This window comes from Lissotriton helveticus, chromosome 3_2, assembly GCF_964261635.1.
Source record: "Lissotriton helveticus chromosome 3_2, aLisHel1.1, whole genome shotgun sequence".
Taxonomy (NCBI): domain Eukaryota; kingdom Metazoa; phylum Chordata; class Amphibia; order Caudata; family Salamandridae; genus Lissotriton; species Lissotriton helveticus.
Genome location: NC_136062.1, coordinates 471,585,853 through 471,597,878, shown reverse-complemented (window position 1 = coordinate 471,597,878; position 12,026 = coordinate 471,585,853).

Here is a 12,026-nt window from a genome sequence, read left to right as displayed (position 1 = left end):
CACTTCCTCCTCGTCTGCCGTGTCCCTGTGCTCGTAAAGTTTTGCGTAATGTGTCGCGAAGCAATTGAGAATGCCCTCCGAACTCGTCACCACTTCCGCCTGATCATCAAGCTCCTGCACAGAACAGTACCGTGCCCAGGGTTCCCTGATCCTGTCCGCTAGGCCCTTCCCCGGCCTACCACCCTCCCCATAGTATCTGGCCGTGGAGCGCTTGGATAGGAATTTCACCTCTTGCTCCGCCAATTCATTATATTCAGTGACTTTCGTCCTGATCTCAGCCAATAAAGCGGCCTCTGCACCGAGCTCCAGGCGACGCTCCAGAACCGCCAACTCCTTTTCCAGTCTGGCCATAGAACCCCGCAGGGACGTCAGCACACCGGATCTCAGGCCAATGCATGCCCCCCTTATCGTCACTTTGAAGGCCTCCCACACTGTACCCATAGTGTCGACAGATCCCACATTTTGTACAAAGAACTCCTCAATAATCTGACGCAGTCTCTCACGCAATACTTGATCAGACAACACACCAGGGGAGGATCGCCACGTGAAAGGAGCGGGCGCAAACATAGGCAGTTGCATCACCAACTTCACAGGCGCATGATCGGAGATAGTGCGAGGAAGGTGGTCAACACCCGTCACCCATCCATTCACATTACGAGTTACCAGCCAGTAATCTAACCTTGACCACGTATCATGCGCCGATGTGTAACATGTACCCTCTCGCCTAGTCGGGTTCCTCATTCTCCAGGCATCCAACAAGCGCAGGCCATGCATGCCCTCACATACCGCAGCCGTAGCCTTCTTACGCCCACACGGCCTGTCCTGCTTCTTGTCCAACTCAGTATCCAACGTGACATTCAAGTCACCGCCACATATGATAGCCGACGGGGGAAGCGCATAAAGTTTGTTCCAGAGAGTCACATAAAATTCAGGGTCATCTACATTGGGTCCATTCACATTAAGAAGGGCGACCTGCAAACCACACAATTTACCCTGCACGAGAATATATCTACCCTCCCGATCAACTTCCTCATGGTGTATTTCAAACGGGACATTTTTTTTAACCAAAATCATCACTCCCCGGGCATATGAGGAATAGGACGTGGCCAGCCTGACTCCCGCCCATTGCTTACCCACCATTTCAGCCGCCCTCCCCCGAAGATGAGTCTCTTGAAGAAACACAACCTGAGCACCGTGCCTATTCAGAAAAGCAAGCATCTGCCGCGTCTTTTGCGGCCGATTAAGTCCCCGCACATTCCATGTGACACATGTGAGTTTACCCCCTCGATCCATATCGCCAATCATTCAAGCAGCCCAGCACTCCATATGCCCCCACCAACACCCAACCATCAACCCAACCATCTCCACCCAGCGACCCAGCATGTTCATTAGCACTCCAGCAAGTTACCTCGAACAAATGCCAACAGGAATCAATACATTTCACAGGCAATTCAGAACCCCGACCTCCGACCAGGACATGGAACATTACCCCAACAAACTCCAGGAACCCTTCCCCCAACCCCCCACCCACTTCAGCAGCCCCAATTTGCCAAAGCCATCCCGTGCCCCCCCCCCATTGCAACCCCCAACCATGCAATCAACTGTGTGTGGGGATCTCCCATAGCCAGGGGCGCAGCGGCGCACAACTCCCGCCAGAACACTGACGAGAGCAAGACCAGACTCAATGATCAAAACCCCCCCCCCTCCATAACCCCCATCTGCCAAAAGTCTGAGGCAGGCAATGCAGCAGTTAAACGTTAGCGCAACGTTGCATGACATCCATGAAGCTCGTCATGTATCAGCAAAGATGACAACAGGGGTGCACAGTGCAAAAGCTAACCACACAATAGGCTCCCGTGCCGCCCCACAGCCCTGCATTAAGCCAACCCGCTCACAGCACCAACAGTGCACATGGTCAATACCGCAGTTCAAATGGCGCATCTAGGCAGCTGGGACGCAGCACAGTCCTTCCGTCCCTCAGCAGCAGCCACAGGGACTGGTCGGGACAAGCCCAACTCTCCATGGCTGCAGGTTCGGGCTCAGCCGCCCCCGGCGCAAACCCAGAAGAGGCGCAATGCAGCACCGCTCGACTGTGCACCCCCGCAGGGAAACGCTCACACAAAGTTAGGCAACTTCATCTTGCTGTCTGTCCCCGTCTTCCTGAAGCCCTTCAGACGCCCTTTTGCGTTTCTTCTGCTTTTTGGCGTAGTCCATAGCCGCCTTAGGAGAGGAAAAGATCTTGTTATCCGACGGTGGTCCTATCCATAGGCGAGCAGAATATAGCATGGCATAAGGAACGCCTTCGTCACGCAGAAGTTGTTTCACTGTGGCAAATTCTTTGCGCGCTGTCTGCACCGCCACGGTAAAATCCGGATAAAACTGAAGCTTGTTACACTGATATTCAATGGAACCTTTCTCCCTTGCAAGGCGCAGAATGGTGTCCCGGTCCCTATAGTTCAAAATCTTGGCTACTATTGGACGCGGTGTGGCCCCAGGTGGTGGTCGTTTTGCCAGGGAGCGATGAGCACGCTCCACTATGAAGACGCTAGACAACTGGTCCGCTCCGAAGATGTCTATAAGCATACGTTCCATAAAGTCCTCCATGCGACCAACATTCGTGGACTCTGGCAGGCCCGTGACGCGGATATTGCTACTTCTGGATCTCCCTTCCAACTCCTCATTCTTTGTTTGAATGACCGCCAGAACCCTCTCCATGTTGAAGACCTTAGTCGAGACCGTCGCAAGGCCATCTTCGGTAGCTGACACCCTCTGCTCCACCTCTCCCATCCGTTCATTTTGACGATCAAATTGCGTCGCCATGTGGTCCAGTCGGTGATTGACAGACTCCATAGTGCCCTCGATCGATTGGAGGGTCTTTTGCATAGCTATCAGCGTTGATTCCAAGTTCGGAGCGCCCCCCGTCGCGCCCCCCTGTTCATTGTTAGTTGGCTCCTGGGAAGACATGTGCGCCGTCTTTTTGGCCTCAAAGGTGATCTTCGGCTGGTTCCTCTCCGGCCTACCCATGGTGGCGCTCTACGTGATTCAGGCCGGGCCACAGTCTGTGCGCAGCCAAAGTGTCCCGCTATCTATCACCCAGCTCTCGCAGTGTATGTCAGCCCAGCAGCGCCCACAATCAACCGCTCTGCTATAGTCCCTGGGCCTTAGCTTGCGTGCAGTCCACCCAGCTACGCCCCCACCGCAGCTAATGTTCTCCCGGTGGCGCCCTCGACACTGCCACCGAAGCAGCCAACAGTTCGCAAAATGGCGGGCACAGTACGTCTTTTCACCATGTAACAGGCAGCCCAGCAGTGTCCACAATCACCCGTTCTGCTATAATCCCTGGGCCTCAGTTTACGTGCAGTCCACCTAGCACCGTCTGCACCGTAGCTAATGTATTCCTGGTGGCGCCCTCGTCACTGCCACCGATGCAGCCAAGAGTTTGTAAAATGGCGGGCACAGAACGCTCTTCCGCCTCGCAGCAGTGCCCAGCCGGTCCACGCCGTGCAGCAAGCGGCCCGCCTCCGCTCAGCGCATTTCAGCAACGCCGCCCGGGCCTTCCACCTCACTGCAGGCCGCCTCTGCTCACCCCCCACCAGCCGCGGTTCACGCAGCGCGGCCCCGCGTGGCCCAGCACCACCTCTGCAGCCCCGGGCTCACGCAGCGCCCCGCCCCACTCACCGCAGCCAGTAGAGCCGGGACCCTTCTGCTTTCGTTCCTGGTCCCTCCAGAGGCTTCCACGCCCGGCAGCGCCGCCTCATGCACCAAGCCGAGCGGCACCAGGCTCCTCTCGCCGGGAGTAGGCGGACACTCAGCTCGATCCGCAGCGTGCTGATTTCCCCTCTCAGGCCGGGGGTCCGCAGGCAGAAACCCGGGGAAGGGTCAATCGTTCCGAAGGACGCTCACCGCAGCGGCTGCCCAGCTGGAAATAGCACCAGTACTTCTCCGACAGCAGCGGAGTTAGCTGCACTCAAGTACGGGGCTCAGGGGGTATGATTAATAGGATAAATAAGCAAATATTAGCTGGTCTCGGCGGAGCCTCACGCAGGTGCGGCCATCTTGCTCGGCGCCCTCTAGCGCCCCCCGCACACAAGAAGGTTACCGATGATGTTGGTCGCGGTAATGCGTTTGCAGATGAAGTTGCGAAAGATGTGGCGAGGGATGTGATAAGTCGAATGTATGTCTCAGGCCCTGCAAGATGGATTGGTGATGTTGGAATGTGTGAGGATACAATAGAAAGTGTGAAGTCTATTCAAGCTGAAGCTATAGAGAGAGAGTTGAGCGTATGGAGAGAGAGTACGGGTAAATTGGATGCGAATGGTTGTTGGGTTGAGTTGTCAGAGCATCAGCGATGGTTGTTACCCGAAGCGTACGTGCTTGCAGTGGTTACGATGGCGCATGGAATGGCTCATATTAGTGTGAAAGGGATTTGTAAGTTGTTGGCTCCAGTATGGCAAAATGCTGGAATTCCTAAGTGTGCAGAGAATGTGGTCAAGAATTGTATGGTTTGTTTGTTTAAAGTACAATCCTGGTAAGGGAACTCCAACCCCAGCTGGTCACTTTGCGCCTCCGACGTATCGGTTCAAGGTTTTGCGACTAGATTTCATCCACATGTAGAGGTGCAACAATTTGAAGTATGTACTAGTAGTTGTTTGCGCCTTTTCGAGATGGGTGGAAGCATATCCCCTAAAAGATAACACCACCTTGTCCACAGCTAAAGCCCTCGTTAAGGAGTTTTTCCCTAGGTATGGTTTGCCGAGAATGGTCTGGAGTGACAATGGGAGTGAATTTGTGGGTCAAGTGATGAAGAGAGTGTGTGAGGGTTTAGGAATACGACAAAAATTCCACGCTGCAAACCACCCACAATCAGCTGGTCTAGTGGAGTGTTATGATGGCACTCTTAAGTTAAAACTTGCCAAGATACAGGTGAGCTCTGGTCTTAAATGGCCTGACGCGTTGCCATTAGCACTCCTGTCAACTAGGATGACTGTACATTCTCGAGTGGGACTTAGTCCCTGTGAAATAATTTTTGGTCGCCCGGCAAACATTTGGGGCGTGCCGAGGCCGACAAAATTCAGCGAGATTGAACATCCTGCATTGCTTGACTATCTGTATGATTTGACGCCTAAATTGCGTGTGTTACACCAACAGGTTCATGATACATTGCCTCAGGCATCTGAAGATCCAGGACATGCCATTGATCCTGGTACCTGGGTTCTAATCAAGAATTTTCAGCGGACAAAGAACGATCAGCCTCGCTGGCTTGGTCCCTACTTATGGGAAACATCACTTACAACGCAACTTTTACCACGCGATGCTTTTACATCGCAACTTTTACAACGCAAACCATTACAACGCATTGTGCTGGGGGGCACTCTAGGATAGGGAATATATTTAATTTACTATCCAACACCTTCCCTACTATCCACGGGGACTGGAGTTGGAATAGTAAATTAAATAATTCACTATACAGTGCCCCAAAGCACTATGCGTTGTAATGGTATGCGTTGTAAAACTCGCGTTGTAAAAGCATGCGATGTAAAAGCATGCGTTGTAATGTCGTACATCCCTACTTGGTGCTGTTATCTACGCGATCTGCAGTGCGAGTGCAAGGAAAGAAGAACTGGATCCACGGCGTACACTGTAAGAGGGTTCCTTTGCCTCTGCCGTACGACCGGTGGGTCCAGGAGGGTATTCCTGATTCAGAAACTGACACTGTGCCTCGTTTTCTGCCTTTTAGCGATGCACGTTTAATTGGGACAAGTTCTGAGCGGGAAAGTGACGATCTTCTGCAAGAAGTTTTACCACCGTCAGCTCGATTGGACACTACTGAGCCTGAACTTTTATTCCGCGACCAGACATTGCCTGATAAAGGCCGTTATAATTTGCGACCAAGAGTCATGGGACAAATAAACTGAGAGATTCTCCTTTTTGCTATTCTTGAAATTCAGATCTCCCATCTGAGAAACTGTTTTGGCCGATTTTTGTTTTTCGAACCGCCATCCGTGTTCAGCTGTAAGGTCGCGGTGTCAAGTCTTTGGAGTGCAAGCCGAAGACGTTAGGTCGACGGTTCTGGTTGGTCCTAGGGCGTTCCCTGGACTGACAGACGCATTCCTTAGCACGGAACACCCAACAGCCGCGAACAGCACGGTTAGAGGATGGAGTTTTTTCAAGATGGAGAGACCTGTTGAAGAAATAACTTTTAAGAGCCAAATGTTTCGAATTATGAGTAGAAAGTGTTTTTTAATATTATGTCTTTTTATGTTACTTAGCTCGATGATGTTTTTAAAGGGATATATTATATTCTCTTTTCAAGTGACGTTTGCACCCACTACACAGCCCATACCTCCTTCTACTGTTTCTTCGCATTCTTTTCATCCTTTGCCCAAACATGAATCCATTAGAAGATTGGAATTCGTTAATAACTCCTTTGTTCAGCTTCAGCACCAACACCAACTAGTAGTGAACACGACTAACTGTTGGGTGTGTGGCCTTATGCCTCATACTACTGGTAAAGGTATTCCTAACCTGGTCTTGCCATTCAGCTATAATGGTTCTGTGTGGGCATACAGAACGATGTTCATTTACGCTCGTGAAGTCTACCCCCTAAGTTCTGTGAAGGACAATCCAAAGAATAGTGCTCTAGTTAAGGGTATAGTTGATATGATTAGAGGAGTTAGTTCCTTTGAGACAATCCCGAGAGATGAGACACTAGCGTATATTGGATGGAACGTGACTGGGTATGGAGTTAGTCTGAGTGAGAACCAGCGAGCGAAAAGATCTCCTCCGATTTGGATCGTACCCCATCAGGGTCATCTTTGTCTGCAAGGTAATGGCAAGAATCCAAGAGCTCAGTTAGGGAAGAGTATCTGCACTGAGACGTATGTTTTTGCGTCCCAGACTTCCCCACTGTTTCTAGCAGCTAAGGGTACCTATTTTGTCTGTTACGATAGAGCGTACACATGGCTGCCCCCTGATTTCTCGGGCACAAGTTTTGTCTCGTTCCTGTTGCCTCCCACCTACACAGCTGCGGCAGATTACCACAAGACGAGAGTTGTCAGAGGTGTCTTCAGTAAGGAAGATACTGCAGGACAAGAATTAGGAGATTTCTTGAAGGGTTTTCTGCCGTTTTGGGGACCGATGGTTAACAGCAGGAACATACGGCAATTGACGAGAGTGATTGAGTCCACCGTAGTTGAAACTGCCGGTGCCCTTAGTAACTTGACTGCTGAGCTCCAGTCGGATCGCCTTATGACTCTACAGAACAGAGTTGCGTTAGATGTCATACTTGCAGATAGAGGTGGGGTATGTAAATTAATCCAATCGAGCTGCTGCGTTTTCATTCCAGACAATGCCCCGACAGTATACCAGGCAATTTCCAAGTTACATAAGATCTCCGAATCTATACACGTGGATAAAGGGGATTGGTCGTTGATGGGATGGTTCTGGGAACTGATATCCACTTGGGGATGGAAGATTCTGATGGTCATTGATGGCTTTAGCGATTCTTTTCCTGTTCTGTCTCTGTGTGCAGTGCCCTCCTGCCATATGTGGCCTCTGTGCTACTACGTGTACAAGGAGCCCTGTCCCAAGAGAGGTACTAAGTAATAGGATCATGCTTCAGCAACATCTTGATGATCTGATGAATATAGACCTGTACTCAGATTGACGTGAGTGTAGGTTATTGCCTATGTTAGGGCAAAAGGAGGGTGTGATGTTCCGTGAATCCTGAACCCGTTTCATGAAGGTCATGCTTTCATTACGAATTTGGTATTAGCGAACCGTAACCAGTTAGTACGGCAAGCATGAGTGTTTTCGTCGCGTTACACCGATGGATTCACTACGTATTTAGGGATTCGTTCTGAACCCTCGGGTTCCATTTTGTGCACGGCAGCCATTTTGTGGTTGCCCTCACATAGGCCGATGACTGCGGCCGAACGAGTCTTTAGCACACGTACACTTTAGCTGACTTCTGAATGACCCGAGCAAACCGACCCTCTTGCCTGAAGCCAAACTTGTTAGGCCAGTTTCTTTCCCAGTAGCTGATCAAGATTGAGGATCAAGGCACGGACATCATAAACCTTTATTGCACACAAATATGTCTTATCTTACTCACACATGTCTCTGCTCCTTTCTTTATGGTCTATTTACAATGGGGATGTGCCGTTTTTATTATGGGTCCGTTCGACCTATCTGATGAAGAATGTTGGGTTCGACCAATAATTGATCATGGGCTGGGCAACTGAAAAGTGGGTTTTACCGTCATGCGATACCTCTGATCTGGATGCATGTGATTGGACAGTTTGTAAATGTAAGGTATTTGTCTGGAATGTGATTTTGGCATAAAAAGGATGGCTTGCTTTGTAAAATTGAGCAGTCTCCTGAGAACTCATACCGTGTTGACTTCTAGGACTTCTGTTACTGGCTGCAGCCAATAAATTCGATCTTTGACGTCACCAAGAAGTTTCCGTGTCTCTGTGTTTGAAGACAGGTGATACCCGGAGACTTTGGGCGTGCCCCTGGCGCCGCTGGGTCTTAAATAACCCGGTTCTTCACTGCTTGTCTGGCCACATCCAGAATTCCCTGAATATTGGGATCATGCCTGTGCAGAGCAGCTAGGCTAATGTCCAAGCGTTTGTCCAGGGGCAGTCCGCTCACCGCGACCCCAGAGGCAGCCATCTTCCCCTCTGCAGGCACCGGCGACTAAGGGCCCCTTACCCTAGCAGTGCACAAAACCCATGCAGAACTGACTAAAACGTCATGCTCACTCAGCAGTGGTGCACTATACTACAGTTACGTGAGGACGGCCTGTGACGAGGATACAATATAGTGCAGCATGGTCGGATGTTTACAAAGCTCAGACTGCTGTGCTGCGTTTGAGCCCCCCTCAAACCTCCCAAAGATCCGCTCTTCTCCCAGCCTCTGGTTTCTGTCGCACAAGGTTGATGAACGACTGGGTCTTGTCAGCACCTGAGCACCACAGGTCTTTAAAATACCATTTGCTTGGCAATGAGGCTTTGTTGTTTTGGACCCCTTCTTAGAGCCCTTGCATCTCCACTCTGCCTATTGCTATGAAAACTAGCCCCCCGCTCCAAAATTTGGTTCTAGTTGCGCCTCTGTAAACATCATACCACTTTCACCACCCTACCATAAGGGTTGCTGGCTGACTTGCACAACTCCAAAAAAAGGACCAAGACATACACTGAGGAGTAACAAGAGTGCACGTGCATCAGTGGAGCTGGAGACTGTCAAGAGAATAGATGGACCACAGTGGTCTGATATTGACAGGGGAAGCTTAACCTGCTGAACAAGCTTCAAACCGCACTCCCCAGTACTGTAACTTATAGGGTTTCTTATTAGTACGCTATTTTAAAGGTACTAAGGGCCATAGTATCAAGAAAGGGCGATACATTATCGCTGCTTTTATCGGCAGGAAACTGCCACTAAAGCGGCGATAATGGGCTTGATAATATGCCCATGTGAATTCCCATAGAAGCCCAGGTTCTGGTGTTAACCTGGGCTTCTATGGGAATTCACAAGGACATATTATCAAGCCCATTATCGCCGCTTTAGCGGCAGTTTCCTGCTGATAAAAGCGGTGATAATGTATCGCCCTTTCTTGATAATATGCCCCTCAATGTGTCTGCTTTTGCAAGAATGTAGTAAAACCCGAGACCTGGAATTCACAGCATGTTTCAACAGCGAGTGTTTACCTCATCGAGCCAGCCGCAGCCTAGCGTAGGCACCTCTTTGAAGGATATTTTGTAATGCTCAGCTTAGCTGTTTGGGGTTCCTCACAGCACAAATATGTTATCTTTTTTCACTGATTCCTGTTAAAAGGCACCACGTCCACATCTATAGAGTTGTGTAGTGTGTTGTTAAGTTAATTAGTATCGTGCTTGTGTAGGGCTTATTGTAAATATCATTATTGCATTATCACAGTTTGTTATTTCTCTCCGCAGGGTGCTTTTCCCTCTGCTTTTTTCAGTTTTCTCTGTTTTCTAAGTGTTTCAGTGGCATCGAAGCATGGCACGTGTTATGCTGTTTTAATATTTTCTTTGGTCTTAGCCAGCCCAGTCCCAACTTGGTGGGTTTACAAATCTGCTTCATTTTCTGGTGGGGGTGTTTTCGGCACAATAACAGAAGGGCACTGTTTATTCAGGCTGCACAGGGGCTATTCCTATATGTTATCTGCTGAGGCAAACCCTTTTGTATGCGGTACTTCGTGCATGCCTGCAGCAGGTGCCAGCACAGTGTTCTCAGGTAAGGCCTGTTACCCATCTTGGGGGCAGATTTACAATAAGTGGCACATCCCTGCATATCAGCAGGGATGCGCCAGTTATAGTTCATCAGGGCTCCGCCACCATGGATGCGCCGCATTTACAATGCGGCGCACCATGGGGTTAAAATGGCACAGATGAGTGACGCATCTGTGCAATAAAGGCAGCGCATTGCTGGAGTTGCGTCGCAAGCATGACGCAGCTCCAGCAATGCTCTGGGGGGCCCTATCTGTACAATGCTACGTCAATCCTTATGCCTGCTTCAAGCAGGTGCATTGTTGGACCCGGCCTCGTGGCGTGGTCCTCATTGACCCGTAGTGATCCCTCCTAACCCGTGTAGCTCCCCATGGCCCTGATTCCCCCGACCATTCCCTTCATGACCCCCATCCCCGACACTGGGCTTCCCTATCCTCTCCCTCCATTTTCCCTGGTACCCGAGGCCGATGCCCATGTCCCTGCACCTAAGATGGCCGCCCCGGCCCCAGCCCGACCTCGGCCTTCGGCACCATACCCGGCCAGGGGGGGTAGAGCGCTCCCTGTGAGCGAGAGAGGGAGGAGTAGCTCGATCACACCTCCCACCTCCCCTTGAGAGATGAGTTTCGATCACCCATCCAACCTCCCTGAGGGCTGGCTCCAGGCCTGCTGATTGTCTGGGATCCCTCCAGACCCACCTTGAAAGGATGAAAGGAGCCGCCAAGGCGGAACCCACAACAACCAACCCCCAGGTGCTAAGACCTCCGCCTGCGAGGACTCCGGACATCAAAGGCGAGAAGTCCTATATCCAGTGTTGCTCTGGATGACCAAGCCAGTTGTATCCTGGACTACGTGAGCCCTGCTGACCTCGTCGCAGCTCCTACTGAGCAGAGAAGGACTTCTACTCGACGACCACCTGAGCCCTGCTGACGCTGTTGAGGCTCTTCCGCAACCTGAAGAACTACCTGAGCCCTGCTGACGCTGTCGCGGCTCCCACCTGGCAGAGAAGGACTTCTGCCCGAGACCACCTGAGCCCTGCTGACGCTGTCGCGGCTCCCCTGCAACCTTGAGAAACTCCTGAGCCCTGCTGATTCGATCGCGGCTCCCTACAGACCGTAAGAACTACCACGTCCTAACTCGAGCCCTGCTGATCCGATCGCGGCTCAGAGACTATCCCGGTCCGGCTGGACCCAAGATCACCCCGTATCCCCCGGCTCGAGGATTGAGAGCTGTGCGCCGGATACGCACCCGCAAGTGACTTTGAACCTTGAGACTGTCCCGCTACCCTACCCCTACCGAGACTCTTTGAGCCCTCGCTCGCCTGTACATAAGAATCTGCGGATCATAAAGATCCATTCTGGCTTAAAGATAAAGAATACGTTCTCTTAATACTACGGTGTGGTGTCCCTTTGTCGAGTGGTACTAGCGCAGCGCGTACGATCTTAGATTCGAGGTCCTCCCTTGAGGATCTCCCGCCATTACTCGGCTGTGTTTCTAGGAGAGGTGGGTCACAGGGTGGTCAGGTGCGAGTCTGCCCTCCCCTGGGATCGCCCCTGTAACATGCATGGTTTAGACGCAGCATGGGCTCAAAAGTGACTGAGTGACATCTTGTAGATTTCACTCAGCCACTTTTGGGAGGCGTTCCTGTGCCGGAACGCCCCAACCCTGCGCAGGTACGCCTACTTCTGGCGCAGGGCTTTACAACGTGACGCATCTCCCAGATGCGTCACGTTGTAAATACCTAGCACCATGGCGTAAAAGAGGCACAAGGGGCTT